The 20,109-nt window shown below is 47.5% G+C and overlaps 1 protein-coding gene and 1 long non-coding RNA gene across 5 annotated transcripts in view; one reads left to right on the forward strand and one right to left on the reverse strand.

The window, feature by feature from the left end:
• The window catches only part of ZNF667 (zinc finger protein 667), an 81,811-nt gene that overhangs the window by 39,461 nt on the left and 22,241 nt on the right, over positions 1 to 20,109 (reverse strand). The window contains exon 1 of one of the 4 annotated variants that reach the window (XM_049621848.1): positions 8,453 to 8,555. The exons of the other annotated variants lie outside the window; for them this stretch is intronic. The gene's annotated coding sequence lies outside the window, so the exon portion shown is untranslated. Of the gene's footprint in view, positions 1 to 8,452; positions 8,556 to 20,109 lie in introns of those variants that run through there. 4 annotated transcript variants of the gene reach the window in all.
• Positions 8,651 to 12,149, forward strand: LOC125915885 (uncharacterized). The gene is made up of 2 exons (XR_007455779.1): positions 8,651 to 9,489; positions 9,842 to 12,149. It is a non-coding gene; the product is annotated as an uncharacterized LOC125915885 (long non-coding RNA).

The following is a 20,109-nucleotide window of genomic DNA, read 5'->3' on the forward strand; positions in this document are numbered from 1 at the left end:
GTCTTCCTCTCTTTCTCTGCCCCCACTGTCCCCACTCACACTCTGTATCTCTCTAAAATAAACATTAAAAAATAACAATAAAAAAATAAAAAATAAAATTAAAAACTAATCTTCAATTTACTGTAAAACTTTGAAGGATGTTTGAAACTGGCTGTGTGAATCTACTTTTCCAATGGTAAGTTTTATGAAGTTTAAATACAGATCAAATAATGTAAATTATGTATCTGAATTGAGGTGCACTGCATGTATAAAAAACACAGATTTCAAAGACTTAGTATGAAAAGAATGTAAAATATCTCGTTGGTAATTGTTTATATTGATTACAAGTTGATGCTTAGAATATATTAAGTTAAATAAAATATGCTAAAATTAACTGTAATGATTTTTTTAAATTTTTCCAATGTTGCTGCTGGAAAATTGAAAACTGTATGTCTTGCATTACATTTCCACAGGACAAATACTCTCTACTAGAGTCTACACCATTCTATTGCCCCATTTCCTTCATAGCACAAGCTGCCTCCTGAAAATGGCTTGTTTATGTTTATGTAGGAACAATCTCCTTCACCTTAACTTGGGCTCCATGAGAACAAGCACTTTGTTGCATTCACTGTTCTGGGAGCTAATAACATGCCTGGCACAGAGCAGTGCTCAAGAAATTCTTGTTGACTGAATCAATAACCAGTCCAGAATGCTTCCTTGCATGCTGAAATTGGGAGTGGAGTGTAACCATTTTATGCCAAAATCATCTTACAGAGAAACACTTCTAATAGCAGTCATTCCAAGCCCTCTAAACTTGTCTTTTGGAGAAGGCCAGGGTCTAGAAAAGGCAGAAATGGGAGTATAATTTCCATTCTGAAAAATTTGAAATCTAGGAAAAAGAACAATAAAATGAACACCTGATTACTTTTTACCAAGTGTTAACATTTTCCTTTTTTTCTGAAATCATTTCAAAGTAACAGACATGATAGAAGTTCACGCCTAAATGCTTCAGCACACCTGAAGAATACCATCATCACGCCCCAGTGCCAACAATAGTGGATACGTCACAAATTGTTTTTTTCTATGACAAAGGAATAGCAGCATACGGTCTGGAAGACGGAAATAGGAATGTTTCTCTCTACCGATGTTCTTTTTTTTTTTCTCCCTTGAGGGTGGGGTTAGGGAAGATAAATGAAACCAAGGCCATAATTAAGTTTCTAGTTTGAAAATGGTCATGTTTTGATTCAAAATCCAAGTCATTGGGGAGCCTGGGTGGCTCAGCCAGTTAAGTGTCTAACTTCAGCTCAGGTCATGCAAGATCTCATGGTTTAAGACTTCAAGCCCGGGGCGCCTGGGTGGCGCAGTCGGTTAAGCGTCCGACTTCAGCCAGGTCACGATCTCGCGGTCCGTGAGTTCGAGCCCCGCGTCAGGCTCTGGGCTGATGGCTCGGAGCCTGGAGCCTGTTTCCGACTCTGTGTCTCCCTCTCTCTCTGCCCCTCCCCCGTTCATGCTCTGTCTCTCTCTGTCCCAAAAATAAATAAAAAACGTTGGGAAAAAAAAAAAAAAAAAAGACTTCAAGCCCTACATTGGGCTTTCTGCTGTCAGCACAGAGCCTGCTTTGGAGCCTATGTCCCCCTCTCCAGATCATTCTCTCCCCCTCTCTCTCAACAAATAAAAAAAACTTAAAAAAAAAAATTACAAAACGCAAGTCAGAAGATGACCTTGTACTGTTTAAGGGAACCTAGCCAGAAGAATGTTTGGTTATTACGCTTCTCTCTTTTTTTTTATTTTTATTTTTTTTTATAATTTTTTTTCAACGTTTTTTTATTTATTTTTGGGACAGAGACAGAGCATGAACGGGGGAGGGGCAGAGAGAGAGGGAGACACAGAATCGGAAACAGGCTCCAGGCTCCAAGCCATCAGCCCAGAGCCTGACGCGGGGCTCGAACTCACGGACCGCGAGATCGTGACCTGGCTGAAGTCGGACGCTTAACCGACTGCGCCACCCAGGCGCCCCTACGCTTCTCTCTTTAAAAGAGAAAAGCAGGGCACCTGGGGGAGCTCCGTCAGTTAAAGAACCAACTTTGGTTCAGGCCATGATCTCAGTGCTCGTGGGTTCAAGCCCCGCATTGGGCTCTGTGCTAACAGCTCAGAGCCTAGAGCCTGCTTTGGATTCTGCGCCTCCCTCAGTCTCTCTTAAAAAATAAACATTGAGAGAGAGAGAGAGAGAGAGAGAGAGAGAGAGAGAAAAGCAGTAATAAGCAAGAGTAGCAATACTAAGATGAATAAATACAGTGCACTTTTGTGAAGATCATCATTTAATCCTCGCTCCTAACTTGCTGGGGCAGGTACTCTCATTAGTGCCATTTCCAGACGAGGAAAATGAAGCACAGAGAAGCAGGGATTACTTGCCCAAGGTCATATAAGGCTGGGAACTGGCAGAGCCCAGATTCAAGCTGAGGGTGATCCAGATATCCCACTAACCACTCTGGGTCAGAGGGAAGGGCTGTGTCAAACATCACTCTGGAGTCAGACCACCCAAGTGTGATGACTATTTTCATTAGCTGTGTTACCACGGCCACGTTACTGAACCTCTCTGCCCTTTTTCTCCCGTTAAACAAGAACAATACAGAACTACTGACGTTGTCCTGAGGCTTAACAAAACTTGAACTCAGATCCTACATCTCTCTCCTTCCTCATGCAGGCCTCCTTGCCAGTCCCAGAATTTGCTACCACAGCCCTGCCTCACTTCCTCACTCCTTTCTCTCTTTGTTCCAATCTCTCTCTCTACCAGTCTCACCCTAACCCGTCTAGTAACACTGCAACCTGCCTCCCACCCTCCTACCTACCACTCCCAGTCTCCCTTGCCCAGCCCTGACTTCTCTTTTCTCCGCAGCTCTCATTGCTAATGCACTAAGTGTGAGAGAACTAAAAAGGCATACACTGGTCTCTGCCTTCCTCCTTGGTACCACAGAACTCCTAAAACCCTTGTAAATGCTTAAGTGATAAGAACACTAGGAATGTTTCTTGTTTCAATGAGGTGACTCTGGGTGGGCTCCTGGACAGGGTGTGGTCATCAGAAAGACCAAGCCATGAAGAGAAGAAGCCTGAAATTTTCAGCCTCAGACAAGGGGGCCTACCAAAAGTCTTAGATGCCTGAATTCTCTCTGCATTAGACTCCAGGGCAGGGGTGTGTTAAGTGATTTGTGGCCCTTGCCAATTTCCATGGTGTAAACACTCCCATTAGGGCCCCACCGTAAGCTACCAAACTGATGTCACTGAGCTTACAGCTGGGGAAAGGTGCACAGAACAGGTCTGTGAACGGGTGTGAGCCAGCCCCAGCACTCCGCAGCCACACAGCCTGAAAATAAAGCTCAATTCTTTGCCTGGGAGTTCTCCTACTTTTAATTATCATTCCCAAAGCATAGAGGTAATGCCTAGCTCTGTGGGACACACCCCAAGGCAGTTTCCTCATTATAGAAAACTACTGCTGGTTGGTTCTATTTCCTTTTGAAACATCCACATGACTTTGGCATCCTATGTCATAATAAACCTGAGCCTGTATTAATGTAATCATACTTTAAACTATTTACCAGATCAGTACATCCCTTGGCTTTTTCTCCCTTCCAATTCCTCAAGGACAACAGATTACTGCAGGAAGTGCATCATGTCCATCCTGTGGTTTCTCATAGCTGCCTGAACTCAGCCATGCAACCCAATCTAGAAAAGCACAATCCTTGTCCACAAAACCATTTTCTGTGAGGAGCCCAGCACTGCTGGAGAAGAAAGAACAGCAGTTTGGTATTAGATTATTCCAGATTCAAAGTTTGCCTCTGCCGATTACTGGAGTAAAGAAAACCCACCTCACCATTAGCTGTTAGAAGTTTACATGAGCTACCTTTTTAAGAGTTACTTTCAGCCACAGGCACATGGTAATTTCTTCCCTTCCTTCTCCTCTCACTTTTATCTCAGTTTACACCAAGCATCCCAAAGACCAAGGAAGCCTGAGATCCACTGAAAAGGCTGTGGGTAGAATTCTCACAGAGTGCTGACTGGAGAGAAACTGCCACCACCTCAAAGGAGGATAATTTGGCAACATCTTTGAAAACTGAAGGCACACACCCCCTCAACATAGTAAACCTCATTTCTGGTATTTGTCTTTGGAAGTTCTTGCATGTGGATAAAACGACACACAAGAGCATCCAGTGTGGCAAGACTTATAGGAAGAGGCAGTATGGTCCTGCAGTGAAGGACTTATGTCTGGAAGCTGTCTGGGTTCAACTTGTAACTCTGCTACCCTTCCCTAGTGTACTCTCTGGGCCTCTGCTTCCTCCGCTGGCAAATGACGCAAGCAACTGACGCCACAGAACTGTTCTGAAGACTAAATGAGTGAAAGCACATAACACACTTAAAACAATGCCAGTGCTGAACAAATGTAAGTTACCAAGAGATTGGAGACAACCAAATTGCCCATCAATAGGGAAATGGCTAAGTGAGTGTTACGTGAACATGATGCGACACCAGGTAGATCTTAAAAGGAACAAAGTAACACCACATCAGTGCTTCTTCGTTGAGGACAATTTTGCACCCAGGGGACACTTGCAATGTTTGGGGACATTTGTGGTTGTCACAGATGGATGGGGTGGTGGTGGTAGTGCTCCTGGCATCTAGTGGGTAGAGGCCAAGATGCTGTTCAACACCCTACATTGCACAAGATAGCACCCCAAAGCACAGAACGTCAACTGTGCCAAGGTTGAGAAATTTGCTGGACACGAACTGCGTGAGATGATCTCCATGATGTGATGTAATGACAGTGAAAAAGGAACAGAAAAACCACTTAGAGAAAATGAAATATTGAAAACATATAATATATATGTTTGAAAAGGCAGACATGTTCTGGAAAAATAATCATGACATTGGCAGCAGTGACCGTCTCTGAAGAGAGGACCTAAGTTACTTGGTATGGGAAAAGAAAACTCAAAAATTCACCATCCCCCCACCCCATCTGCACTTTGGCATCATGTTTCATGCACATATAACTACTTCTTCAAAGCAACACAAATAAAATCGTGTAAATCCCACACTACCTCAGGGGAGAACAGTACACCTAGCCTGTCTTCTGAGACTCAAACATAGTGTGGAAAGGGCTTGGCAATTTAAGTTTAATACAAAGCTAACTTTTTTTTTTACATTTGTTACTTTTTTGTGAGACCCAAAGTGCAAGCAGCAGAGGAGCAGAGAGAGAGGGAGATACAGAATCAGAAGTAGGTTCCAGGCTCTGAGCTGACAGCACAGAGCCTGATGTGGGGCTTGAAAACCACGAATCATGAGACCATGACCTGAGTCAGACAACCAACTGAGCCACCCAGGCACCCCAATACAAAGCTAACTACTTGATCCTAAAGTGAGGTTGGCAAAAACCAGGATGGGAACAAGTTTCAAAGACATACTGGGCAGCGGCCATGCCTCTCCTCAGGAGCAGACAACTAGGGTTCTTCCTCTCAGCCCCAACATCTCTGTGATCCTGGGGGGCTGTGCTGAGCACTGAATTGGCGGCAGGTCCTAATGTACGTGAGAACCAGGCATTTAATGAGCAATCTCATTGCTTCCCTTCAAAGTCAGCTTTTGCTGTACCAGCTATGAAATATTTGACGATCACCCCTACTCTGATCCTGCCAGTCCCAGAGGCCAAGATAACAAGATACTTTCCTTAAGGACCCTAGTCTAACTGTAACAGAAAATATGGGCTTCGCACAGGAACAGATTTCCTCACTTGTAGGACGGGGCTAGGAACGTCCCTAATGCAGGAAAGCACAGCTGTCAAGACTATCTTGGATAAAATATTGAAAGCACTTGTCACTCATGTCTCCTCCTCTTCCTCTACCAAATTAATTTACCTTATTACTCAAGTAAGCTCTCGGAGCTACAGCTCTCAAGCTTGTTTGCACATTAAAATGTCTCAGGAGCTTTGTAATAAATATTGATGGCTGTGCCCAACTGCAGACTAATTAAATCAGAATCTCTGAGAACCAAGTCTGGGCACTTCTTTTTATTTTAAAAAAAATTTTTAATGTTTATTTATTTTTCAGAGAGACAGAGTGCAAGCAGGGGAGGAGCAGAGAGAGAGGGAGACACAGAATGGAAGCAGGCTCCAGGCTCTGAGCTGTCAGCACAGAGCCCGACATGGGGCTCAAACTCATGAACCATGAGATCATGACCTGAGCTGAAGTCAGGCGGTTCAACCAACTGAGCCACCCAGTTGCCCCCTGGGCATTTCTTTTTAAAGGAGATGCTAATGGGAAGCCATAGTTTAGAACCCTTACCCCAGTGTCTACGAGCCTTGGGGCGGGGCTGAAGGTCTGACCTCTCCGGTAGAAACCCACACCTCAGTGTTGAAGAAAAGCCTATGATGACCTCAAAGCCAAACTCTTGGATTCCCCAACCAAAGGATACCACCAAGTCACTGATGGTGGCCTCTACTGGCTTTGGGACCGAATGAGATGCCCATGGGAAGCCTGGGTATTGATCCTGTGCTTAGTCCCTAATCCCATCACCCTGCCTTACCCAACAAAACGCTTGCCACTGCTTATCGTAAATTGAACCGTCTTCCTCCTGAATGCCAGTCCCAGATGGACAGTAACCTGTCTTGTCCGTTGACTAGCACAGCGCCTGACCCATGGCAGCTGCTGGACTACGGAGTGAGTGACTCGGGCAGGCCACAGACACATTCTCTTCTCGGGCAGAGAACATCATCCTCATGTCTTCTCTCCTCCAGCCCCTCGCCCTCTTTCCTATCTGCACACCTCGAGGGAGTCCATGGTGTGCCTTCATCACAGCTCTGACGATCCTGCCCTCCAGGGGACACCCCGCAACGCAGGGAAAGGTTTTTGCTTTCACGCGTGGGGGAAAGGGGGCTCTGCTACGGCCATCTGATGGGTAGAGGCCAGAGATAATGCTAAACATCCTACAGTAGGCAGGGCAGCGCCCCCCCACCCCCGCCGCCCCTACACAAAAATTATCTGGCCCGAAGAATCCACAACTCAAAGAAGGAAGACGCCTGGGCAGACACGGAAAAATCTCCAGACCCCTGTGTTATCAGCAAATCCTGCCCCTCAGGCTCTGCCACCTCCGACCCAGGTTATTCACCCCACAAGCTCCCCAGGGACATGTCCATCCTGGAAGACCCTGAGCCGCTGGTCTCCCCTCACACACCCTGCTACTGCCCTCCCAAGACCCGACTATTAAACTCCGGACCTAAGCTCCAACCTGGCCTTCAAGGTTACTTTCTAGGTGGGCCTGAAACCTCTACTCCGACGCTCAACTTCAGATTTTCCTCCCTCGGATTTTTTCCGGGTGTGAGACCCCTGGGGTGACTACGCTAATCATTAAGCAATTATCGCCCACTGCGGCTTACTTGGGCCAGGCACCCTTCTACTCCAGGCTCACCCCAAGCCCGGCATTATGAACCGTCCCTGTTTTACAGATGAAACTGAGGGGCAGCGGAGTGACCTCTCCCGGGGTCACACGACTAGTGAGCGATGGAACCTGGAGCCCCAGGGCTGCTGCAGAGGAGACCGGTCCCAGAGGCCAGCAGGGCTCTGCCCCCCACTTCAAATACACACGAAGGCAGGCTCGCAGGCTCGGCTACGGGGGGCGGCGCCCCTCAGCTGGGAAAGGCCGACCGCGCACCCCCAAGCCACCGCACCCCTACCTCTGCCCCGACACGGAGCTCACTTAAGCGGCGCCAAGCCGCGGGCGGGGTGTCTCCCCTGCGTGACCGGGGGGAACCCTCCCACAGGGACGCCTGCACAGGGAAGGGGGAGACGACGGCACACGCACTCTCACCCGCCCAAGTCGCACAGCCGTCGGCGAGAAACGACCCCGTCGGTCTGGGGCGCACACAAACGCGCCCCACCAGCACGAGGCCTCGGAGCAGCACCCACGCACCCACATACCCACTCCCGGCTGTCCAAACATCTTTCCTGTCTTACAAACGACCACCGCGCACGGCGGTCCTCGGACGCGCGCCCACCTGCCCACGGTCTGTCTGTCTCTCTCTCTCTCTCTCTCTCTCTCTCTCTCTCACACACACACACACACACACACACACACACACACACACACAAAGACGCAGAACGCCGACCACCTCACGTCCCAGACCCGGTGCTCACCTCAGCGCTGCCACCGGCGCGCGCCGCCCCGGGCTCGCGACCGACCCCGCGCCGCTCCGGACCCGCAGCCTCACCCCACCTCAGGCCCCCGCGTCCCCTCACGACCCGCGAAGCCCCGCCAGAACCCACACTGCGTCACGACACTGCGCCGCCCCAGGCCCACGACCCCTCACGACCCCGCGAGGCCTCGTCAGGAATCCACACTGAGTCATGACCCGCGCAACCCCCGGCCCGCGCCCCCCGCGCCCCCTCACGACCGCACGCAGACACACAACCCCACAGTCTTACAGACACACGCTCACATTCAACTCAGTCCTCCCGGGTCGGGTCCCGGCGGAGCCCACTCCGACAACTGCTCGGCACCCCGCGCCCCCAGTGCCCCTCCGCGCCTGCGCACTCCCCTCGGAGACCCCAGGCGCAACCGCCGGCCCCGCCCCCTCACACGCACATCACGTAGCAGGCCGCCGCCCCGCCCCCGGACCTCCCCGAGCGCGCCGGGCCCCGCCCCCAAACAAAGCCACGCGGCGTGCACGCGCTCACTCTCCTCGGGCGGGGGCGAGGGGACTCCCCACACGCTGAGCCTGAGGCCCGCCCCCTCACTTGCAACAGACACTTACGCAAGCACGCCCCCGCAACCCCTGCACCGAAGCGCGCGCCAGGCCGAGCCCCGCCCCCGCACAACCCACGCAGCAGTAGAGCCGCGCGCACGTACAGAGTGTACCTGGAGCTCCCGGGGCCACGGTTCTCCTGTTAAATCATGTGGATGCCCTGAGGCGCGAGGGGCTTTCTGCGAGCCAGGGAACCAAACCCAGCCTCCGCAGTTGGCCTCCCTCACCGGCTAGCACACCCGCAGGTTCCCGTGCATGGGCTTGCACTGCGGCGCTCGGCGGTACTGGGAGCCGGGCTACCCCGCGGTTGCGCGTGCGCACTGCGACCTCAGTCTGCAACCCCCAGCAGCCTCCGGGGCGCAGCGGGGCCAGGCCCAGAACGAGGGGCAGACCTCCCGGTCTGCGCGTATCGAGATCTGTCCGGCCCGCAGTCGAAAAGACCGGGGAGAGGGGCCCAGGGACGGTGCTCAGGCCAGAAGTAGAATCTCGTTCGCGCCAACGTAGAACGAAGGTCCCCAGAGTCCTTTGCGCTACGCCTCTCTGGCCCGCAGCCTACATTTCCCGGGAGCCCCTGCGACGCGTGGGGACGCGGCGGCGCGCGGAGAGGAGCGTCGGGCGGCCGCGCGCGCAATGGCTGCATCTGAGGTGACCGCCTCGTCCTCCGGATTCTCTGAGAGGTGTGCGGTGTGGACCCGCCCCTGGCACCTGGGCGTGAGTCCCGGGTTGTGACGGTACATCTGAGTCCGTGAGGCCCATTTTGTGCCATTGTATCTTCTGAGGCCCTGTGTTTGTGATTGTGTTTTGCGTGTGTGAGGGGGAAACACCGGGGTTGAGTGTGTATGCTCGTGCCCGCAGGTGTGTCGTCTCTGGCTGCTCTGGCACCACGGCAGAGGTGAGCCTACAGAACCTTAAATTACCGTCTGACTCTGGATGACTGTGTGTGTGTGTGTGTGTGTGTGTGTAGGGAACCACAGAAACCGAATGGGTGTGTGCACAGAAACCACCGTTTGTGCAAGCGTATGTTTGCGTGCGTGACACCACGGTGACTAATTTTGTGGAGACTCTGTTTTTGCGTTTTTATAGGCGTGTGTGTACAATCCTGACTGCAGTCGCAGTGTGGACTCTCCCCGCCGTCGAACAATGACCCCACTGGCGTGTGCTACGATCCGCCCTGATTCTGACCCTACCTCGCTGGCGACGGCTCAGCCCCCAGGACGGCGCTCACCCCCCTCCCCCACCGGACCCCAGTTCCAGGTCTGTAGGTCAGAGTTTCTGGGGACCCTCCTCCGAGGGCTTAATATGCCAAGAGCGGATCACAGACCTGGGAGAGGCGTCTTACTTACCGGTCACCAGCGTTACAAAAGGACGTAACCCAGAAACGGCCCTGGAAGAGGTGCGCAGGGTGAAGCTTCCACTCTTCCAGCGCCTCCACGCGTTCACCGACCCGGAAGCGCTCTGAACCGCGTCCTTTTTCGGAAGAGGCTACACCGCAGAGGCACGGTGGATGAAACCTTTGGCCGATGGTGATGGAACTCAATTTCCAGCCCCTCTCCCCTGCACCGAGGTCAGGGGGTGGGATTAAAAGTTCTAACCCTCGCCCGCTGGCTTGGTTCCCCTGGCAACCAGCCCCACCAAAGGAGTGTTCCTCGATTTCCTGTTCGTTAACATAACAAAAGAGAGCCTTCCCTCTCAGCACTTAGGAAATTCCTAGGGTTGGGGAGCTCCAGGCCGGGAAGGGGCGAAGAACGAATGCCTGTTTCTTACTACACAGCACTACATCGCGCCACGTGCGGGGGAAACCCTGGGTTTGTGGCGGTGCCCTCTGGGACTAGGTACTAAGAATAAATGTGTAAGGCACTAGTTTCTGCATTCCCAGTTGTGTGACAAGGTGGTGGTGATCATCAAAATAGCAGCTAACGGGTATTAGGACTTTCACTACCACCGCTGCTAGCAGCTGGCACATTGCTGCCCCAGGTCAAAAGTGTCATTTCCACTTAAAGTTTTATTTAATCCTTTTAACCCTACTGTTGTTTCTACTGAGCTCTCCGGTCTCCAGGTGCATAAACGGAGGCACAGGGAGGTCAGGTTAACTCACCCAAGGTCACACAGCTAGTAAAGATCAGAGCGTGTTTTTGAACCCGGGTCTTGCTGACTCCAAAACCCCTGCTCTTTGCACCCCTTCGGGTTTTTTTTTTTCCCTGGAGCAAGCTGCTTCTTGAACTGGGAGATTCGTCAGTACCTGGTGGTGCTGGCGGTACCTCTGCTGACACCTGGAAGCTAGCACCTGCTGTCTGGGAAGATGCTTTCCCTACGGAATTCACTGTGGGGTGGGCATCCACTGGCCAAGAGGCTGCTAACTGAATTCAGGAATGAATGCATGGATAAATGAATACTGCTAGTTTAGCCATACAGAACTGAGGCTCGAAGACATTACACTGTTTCTTGACAAGTGAAATTTTGGGAGCCAAGGTTCAAACCAGAAATTTCTGACGCAAATATTCCAGAGCTTTATCTTAAGCCATTTTTGTCTATTTCATTTCACTTATTCTTTTATTTATCCAATATTTTAGTTTCTATTACGTACCAAGTATTTTGCCAAGTTGATGTAAAATGATAGAATCATAACAAAATAGAGGTGGTCTCCAAAGTCATGGAGATCACAGTAAAATAAACGACGCTTACAGTAAATAAGCAAATAGAAGTAGAGTACATTCATATAACACACTGTAATTTAAGAATATTCTGATAGTTTATCCATTATGTCATCACATAAGATGGTTTGAAAGAATTTCGTGCAATTTAGATAATGTGGGTTTTTTTTTTTTTTAACGTTTTTTATTTATTTTTGGGACAGAGAGAGACAGAGCATGAACGGGGGAGGGGCAGAGAGAGAGAGGGAGACACAGAATCGGAAACAGGCTCCAGGCTCCGAGCCATCAGCCCAGAGCCTGACGCGGGGCTCAAACTCACGGACCGTGAGATCGTGACCTGGCTGAAGTCGGACGCTTAACCGACTGCGCCACCCAGGCGCCCCCTGGGTTTTTGTTTTTTAGAGAGAGAGAATATCTCAAGCAGTCTCTGTACTGGGAGTCTGATGAGGGTCTCAATCCCATGACCCTGACACCATGACCTGAGCGGAAATCAAGAATCAGATCCTCAACTGATTAAGCCACCCAGGCGCCCCTATAATTTTTATGTTCATTTTTAACTTTGTTTTGAAATTGTACAAATTTCATAATTTTCATTCATGTTTTCCTTTTTACCCTAGAGTTGTTTAATGGAAATGTTTTATAATTTCCTGTTGTAAGCATCCTTTATTTAGGTTTTCATGTTCTCCTTTAAATCTCTTCATTTCTTGCATTGTGAGCATAAATGACACTTGTAATTTCAATTTTTGGACATACTGATGCATTCTTTGTGACCTAACCAAATATATGGTCATTTAAAAAAGATTCTGTTCCTCACCCTGAATAGGAAAATTTTGAAGAAATAAAGGCTGAGATAGGCTGTCCCAAAGGTTTCCCTGGGAAGGCTATTAATCCTTGGTCAGAATCCCGGGAAGTCAGGAGAAATCATGGCAGCCCAGCCAGGCTCCACCTTTTGGCCTACACGAACATCCTTCAATATAAACTTGCTCAGGAAAGCAGAACTGAGAAGAAACAGACCAAGTTGTTAACAGTGGCCATCTATATAGAATATCAATTATTTTCGGGGCGCCTGGGTGGCTCAAGTGTCGGTGGCTCAAGTGTTGGTTAAGTGTCAGACTCTTGATTTCAGCTCAGGTCAGGATCTTGCAGTTTGTGAGACCGAGCCCCACATGGGGCTCTGCGCTGACAGTGAGGAGCCTGCTTGGGATTCTCTCTTCCTCTCTCTCTCTGACCCTCCCCCACTGTCTCTCTCAAAATAAATAAGCTTTTTTAAAAAAATCAATTATTTTCAATATTTATCTTGATAACTTACATTACCCCCACTTTTCTAAAATAACCAGTTATCTGGGTGGCTCAGTTGGTTAAGCCTCCAACTCCTGGTTTTAGGTCAGGTCATGATCTCACGGTTCGTGAGTTCAAGCCCCACATCCGGCACTGCACTGATAGCACAAAACTTTCTTGGGATTCTGTCTCCCTCTCTCTCTGCTCCTCCTCTACTCGCTCTCTCGCTCTCTCTCAAAAATAAATAAACATTTAAATAAAATAAGCAGTTATCACTCTTCCCAATGGTAAACCCAGACCACATTAATAAGGCTAAATAGTGGGAAGTCACACTTACCCATTTACCACAATTCTATCTGATAATAAATAAATTACCTTTCCTCTAAGTGTAATGACTTAGCAGAAGCAAAAGTGATTGGAACCATTTAAGAGCTTTGGGTCCCCTAATCACTGATGGTTCAGTTCCTCCAGTTGGACTCCCTCCTACAGAAACCAAATGCCAGGCACAGACCTGGGCTTCTCCCAAGCCTAGCCCTGCTGGAGCAATCAGGGTGACTTCCCAGCTGCTCCCACGAAAGCAGCCCCAGGGAAGGAGCCACAGTTATTGGAGAAAGTGGTTAAAACTGCAACAGCAGCAGCTCTGGGGAGTGCAGGGCAAGTCAGCAGGTGGCAAAGGAGGCATGACACCCCTCCTTCCAACCCACTGTCTGTGGGGCAAAGCACGGGGAGAGGAACTGTGCTCATAGCCCAGGAAACCCATCATTCAGTGTCATCCTCATATGTTACCAGAACATGCAAGCAGACAACTGAGTATTCAGGAAGCATGAGATCCTCTCTCTGGAACTTGAAAGAGATGGCCCATTTCCCCAGGCTCCCCAAAGGAGAGATTCAACAATAGCACCCTTTTCATCCAGAGGGATAAAATGGATTCTGGAGAGAATGAACAAGCATAGATGGTATTTGCAGTACTGTTTTCCTGATGGCAGGAATAATGGGCAGTTTGCATCTTGTTGCGCATAGTTGAATAACTGACTTCTTATTCACCATTGCCATTTTCACGTGTGTGATGCATTACTAGCACATTACATCACACTACTAGTCCTAGACTGACTCCTGGCTTGTGGTTGGCGCTCAGGAGCCAAAGTGGATGTATAGATGTATAGATACACCAGTTGTTCTAAACCTCAGGGGCCACAAGGCAACATATGAAGATACTTTTGCTTGACACAGTTTGGGGAGGGGTTCTATTCTACAGCCTCTAGTGGGTGGAGGCCAGGGGTACTGCTAAACATCCCACAATGGACCTGACAGCTCTCTCCTGAAGTTACCCTGCCAGAATCTCAACAGTGAGGAGGCTCACAGCCCTGCTTTACATATATAAACTTACGTCCCACAAAACTTTTCAATGGATTCACAGTTCTGCATTTTGCAATATACTCTAATTTAGCCAATCCCCTTAACCATTCGTGCCTTTTCTCTTTTAAATATACTGGCATTACCTCTTGTGTGTTAATCTGGTAAGCAGCTGCCATCTCTGTTTCTATTTTCTTCTTGGGTCTACCCAGGAAGAAGGTGGAGGTCACAGGCCTGCAGCACGTTTTAATGTCCTTGGGGTTTCAGGGCTCTCCCAAATACATAGATGCCCTAAGTTCAGCCATTTTCTTGGGGTTTTATGCTTCACTCAAAGCTCATGGCTATGGGAACAGACACTCCACCCGTAATTAAAACCTCTAGGAGAGCGTCAGGGGGGTTCAGTCGGTTAAGCGTCTAAGTCTTCAGTTTGGCTCAGATCATGATCTACGGTTTGTGAGACCGACCCTGCATTGGGCTGTGCAGTAGCAGCACAGAGCCTGCTTGGGATATTCCCCCCGACCCCCCTCTCTCTCTCTGCCACTTCCCTGCTTGAGCTCTTTCTCTCTCTCTCAAAATAAACAAACAGGAGCATCAGTCATCTGGTTCTTCAAAGCCGATGACTACAGCAAGGACCCAAGAGAAAGACACACTGTGTGGTGTGACTCTTCACAAAAACAGCAGCCACTCCAGTTTTGCTTTCAGAAGCTTCCTCAAGGCTGAAGGGAGCACCAGCCTCCTTGAGAAAGGATGCCTCACCTGCTCTGTGGGGTGAGGGGCAGATCCTGGAGGATGCCCCTTGAGGCTCTGCTGTGTTGTCTTGTGGGCTCTGCGCCTGCCTTCAGCCCACCTGAGCAAGGGGCTCTCAGGCTTCACTTTGACAGGCCTGCTGATGTTGTTATGGTGGCCATCTTTGACCTTACGCTCATCAAAAACTATTCCCTCATTCACTTTACCTGGAGACCACCTTGCAGAACTCTGCTAAGTGAATCGGGAAGAGGGGCACAGGAGAAGGGGACGAGATGACAGGGGGCTAGGCATGTCTGCACCAACATTTCCCATGCCCTCTTACGAAACACAACTCCTGGTCAACTTCCATGATTGTCTGCTACGTCTTACTCATGACTCTGCCTCCTACCTAAATTTGGAAAATGCAAATTTGATGACATCCGTATAGACGGTACTAATTAAGGATCACTTTTCCAAAATAATTGCAAGAGTGTGCTTCCCACACATTAAAAATGTGCATCCAGGCTGCAGCAACTTCTTACTCAACACGTCTTCGGAGGCAAGAGAAACAAAAGCAAAAATGAACTACTGAGACCTCATTAAAATAAAAAGCTTCTGCACACTGAAGGAAACAATAAACAAAACTAAAAGGCAACCGACAGAATGGGAGAAGATATTCATAAACAACATATCAGATAAAGGGTCAATATCCAAAAATCTATAAAGAACTTATCAAACTCAACACCCAAAAAACAAATAATCCAGTGAAGAAATCGGCAAAAGACATGAATAGACACTTCTCCAAAGAAGACATCCAGATGGCTAACAGACACATGAAAAAATGTTCAACATCACTCATCATCAGGGAAATACAAATCAAAACCACAATGAGATACCACCTCACACCTGTCAGAATGGCTAACATTAACAACTCAGGCAAAACATGTTGGCAAGGATGCGGACAAAGAGGATCTCTTTTGCATTGTTAGTGGGAATGCAAACTGGTGCAGCCACTCTGGAAAACAGTATGGAGGTTCCTCAAAAAGCTAAAAATACAACTGTCCTACAACCCAGCAATTGCACTACTAGGTACTTATCCAAGGGATACAGGTGTGCTGTTTCGAAGGGACACATGCACCCCGATGTTTATAGCAGCACTATCGACAACAGCCAAAGTATGGAAAGAGCCCAAATGTTCATCAACGGATGAATGGATAAAGAAGATGTGGTGTATATATATACAATGGAGTATTACTTGGCAATCAAAAAGAGTGAAATCTTGCCATTTCCAACTATGTGGATGGAACATGAGGGTATTAAGCTAAGTGAAATTAGTCAGAGAAAGGCAAATATCCTATGACTTCACTCATATGAGGACTTTAAGAGACAAAACAGATGAACATAAATAATATAAAAATAACATAAGAACCGGGAGGGGGACAAAACATAAGAGACTCCTAAATATGGAGTACAGAGGGTTGCTGGAGGGGTTGTGGGAGGGGGGATGGGCTAAATAGTTAAGGGGCACTAAGGAATCTACTCCTGAAATCATTGTTGCACTATATGCTAACTCATTTGGATGTAAATTAAAAAAAAAATTTTTTTTTAAATGTGCATCCAACACCTCATAGGTCAGTGATGCCGCTCTGAGTAACATGCACCCAGTGTTCTGGAAGTGAGCACACCATGGTGGATGAACTGAGATTGTGGCAAACATGTATTCGAACCGTGGAGAAGTCCTACGAGCTAGGAGTAGTTTGGGTTCTCTAGAGGTGCACCCCACACACTATGATGAAGGGCAACGGAGGAGCCTGCCTGTGTTTGCGATGGGAAATCACATCTGCTGACTGTCATCCCAAAAAGTCTACTGGGATTGGGGCCAATCTGTGCTTATATATTCACTCAACACTTTTTTGGTGACTGTCTACATGCTAGGGTCTGTGTGAGGGACCAAGGCTTACCTGTTAGGGGTCAGGCGGTAGCACATTGGTCAGGAACGCAGGCTTTGTCTGTAGACTGCATTCAAATCCCACGTCTGACTTGTTGATATAGTGGCTCTAGCAATTAGTAAGGACAATGCCTGTGATTTTTCATTCACAAACTATGGGTAACGATAACATCTTCCTCACTGGGTTGGGATAAGGTAAACAAGTTAATACACATTAAGTTTTAAAGACTAAATGAGCTCATAGCCTTAATGCTGGAAAGTGCTGTCATGCTCTGCCCTACAGACAATTGTTGACAATGCATCAACATGGGAAGATTTTGAAAAATCAATGTATGAGATTCCAGAGAGAAGGTGACCCGGGGGATTGTGGGACTTCACAGAGGTGGGCAGAAGGGGATTTTAGAGTGGGCACACCTCATTTGTGAAGTCAGTTTTAAGGATCCTCCATGGTAATTCCTGTGCTAGGCCTGTGATAAACCTTTATTTTTTTTTTTAGTTTTATTTAAGTAATCTCTATACCCAACATGGGGCTCGAACTCATGACCCTGAGCTCAAGAGTGGGACCCTCCTCCCACTGAGCCAGCCCTGTAACAAGCCCTTAGCCCTCTGAAACCCTTTGTGATGCATCAGAGTCATGAGGAATGCTTTCCTCAACACCCCCACCCTCCAGTGATGTGACATTGGGCGAAACAGTCTCATTGCTTGTTTCTGTTTGGTTCACTCTCATATGAGATTATACAGTATTGGTTATAAAGATTAAGGAGAAATGACATAATGTGTGTAGTGCCTGTCCCTGTGCCTGGTCCTCAGAGCAGTCCTCCACCCATGGAAACACCCCATTTCCTTGCTCGGTTTTGTCATATCATTGTCTTCCTCAAAGACATTCTTGCCCTGAGGTGCCTGGGTGGCTCAGTTGGTTAAGTGTCTGACTTCGGCTCATGATCTCACGCTTTGTGGATTTGAGCCCCGCGTTGGGTTCTGTGCTGACAGCTCAGATCCTGGAGCCTATTCAGATTCTGTGTCTTCCCCTTTCTCTGCCCCTCCCGTTTACACTCTGTCTCTGTCTCTGTCTCTCTCAAAAATAAATAAACATTAAAAAAAATTTTTTTAAAGATGTTCTTGCTGAGTAATTGGGACAATGTGACTTTGCATTGTGTCTACAAGAATATACTCCTCTGCGAAATACAAAACAATTTTTTTTAATTTATTTATTTATTTTGAGAGAGAGTGCACGAGCAGGGGAAGGGCAGAAAGAAAGAAGAGAATCCCAAGCAGGCTCTATGCTGTCAGCACAAAGCCTGATGCAGGGCTTGAACTTACAAACCTTGAGATTATGACCTGAGCCGAAATCAAGAGACAGACGCTTAACTGACTGAGCCACCCAGGTGCCCGAGAAATACAAATTTATATAATCATCCAACAAATGAGCTTTACAGTACTAACAGTTCATGATCTCTATGTCACAATGAATAATAAACATTTTCTCAGTGTTGCGAAATTACTTGTAAATATCACAAAAAGCAATGATAATCATCTTTGAAAAAGTCTGTACCTGAGATTCTGACAGCCTGAGGCCTCGTCACTAATTTGGGGGATTGAGGAAGTGACTGCAAAGGTCTGTCCTCTTCTGGTTTCCCTGGCTCCTGGGGACCAAGAAAGGTGACTCCAGCTCCCTCCTTGTCTGGGACCTGGATTCCAATTCTTTCTCTAGATATCTGAGGCTATCAGAAACTCAACTCAGCCTCTGGACTGCCTTTATTGAATTTAAAAATGTCCAGGGACACCTGGGTGGCTCAATCAGTTGAGCGTTCCACTCTTGATTTTGGTTCAGGTCATGATCCCAGGGTCATGGGATCGAGCCCCGTGTTGGGCTCCATGCTGAGCACGGAGACTGCTTAAGATTCTCTCTCTCCCTCTGCCCTTCACCCTCACTCACACACTCTCTCTCTAAAATAAAATAATAAATATAAATAAATAAATTAATTAAAATGTCTATTGGGTTTTGAAAAGCTGCCCTAAAATATCATGAATAATCTCCTATGATCCTAAAGGAATAGGACCAGTAAACACTACTTTACTCTTTTGTTAGTGTTCTAATTCCACCAAATAGAGTTGTTCTAAATGACATTTTGGACATAATGGAAGAAAACCAATCACACTCTGTCTCTGAATGCTTGCTGATTAAGCAGGAGCATGCTTTTATTTTCCCGTTCTCTCTCTCGTTTACTAATCTTGCTCCAACCTACCTGCATGTATGTTCACCCTCCTCACATCTGTCAAATAGCATCCCCAGATATCAGCAAGACAACCCATCCATGAGATAAAGCCAAGCTCCCTCCAATCCCAGCATGACAGAGCACTGCCTCAATGATGTCTCCTAGCCTCTGTGTGAAGGGGGCAAGTTGGGACCTTTTCTTTTGTGATTTGAAGGTGGTTTAAGTGGAAATTTCAATGCAGAGTTTTCCTAAGGATTGAGTAGGAATCATGCATGATACAATGATTTTGGAATGATGAGACAAAGTGATGACAAAATCAGTCATCTGAGGTAAGGAGTTCAAAGACTCTTGACCTCTAAACTGTTGTATAATGATTTCTGTCAAAGAGATGGACCTTTCAGACAGTTCCTAAAATGAACGAAGGTTACTTGCAACCTTTGTTATGTTGTGTCCCACTCACAGCACAACGATAGCAAAGTTGTGCTGTGAGTAGAACTGTACAATCAAACAGGAGTCAACAATGAACTGTGTGTGAATGTTGTAGTAAGTACACTGTATGTGTGGATTTATCCACTCTGATGTTCCGTGAATTTTTATAGGTAAGAGAGAAGTAGAGGGTACTATAAAAACCACAGGTGAATAGTAGCAAGTTTTACAAAAGGCTAAATGGCCACTGGACAGCTAGATGACCACTTATTTAGCTATCAGAACAAAAGAGAGTGGAGGGTCAGTTCTCCCAACTATGCTATTTATCTTTATGGGTAATACACAAATATAATATAATGGATGCTAGTCCAAGACTCATCAGACCAATAAGGTGAAAAGGAAACCATAATTAGATTCCAAGTAAGCATAAAAGTTTAAGAAAAAAATCTATGGAGTAAAAAATAAAAATAAAAATAAAAAGACAAAAGGTTATATCATCATTGAGAACCAAGGTATTAGCAATACTATTGAAAGACACAGAAAGCCCCAGAAATTCCCAAGAATAAAATTGTATCTTTTTTTTTAAGATTTTATTTTTAAGCAATCTCTACACCCAACGTGGGGTTTGAACTTACAACCCCAAGATCAAGAGTCACATGCTCCACTGACTGAGCTGGCCAGGGGTCCCTGTCTTCAATGTCTTATATCAGTGTCTTATAGTTTTCAGCATACAGACCTTTCATCTCCTTGGTG

Source organism: Panthera uncia (assembly GCF_023721935.1).
Source record: "Panthera uncia isolate 11264 chromosome E2 unlocalized genomic scaffold, Puncia_PCG_1.0 HiC_scaffold_19, whole genome shotgun sequence".
Taxonomy (NCBI): domain Eukaryota; kingdom Metazoa; phylum Chordata; class Mammalia; order Carnivora; family Felidae; genus Panthera; species Panthera uncia.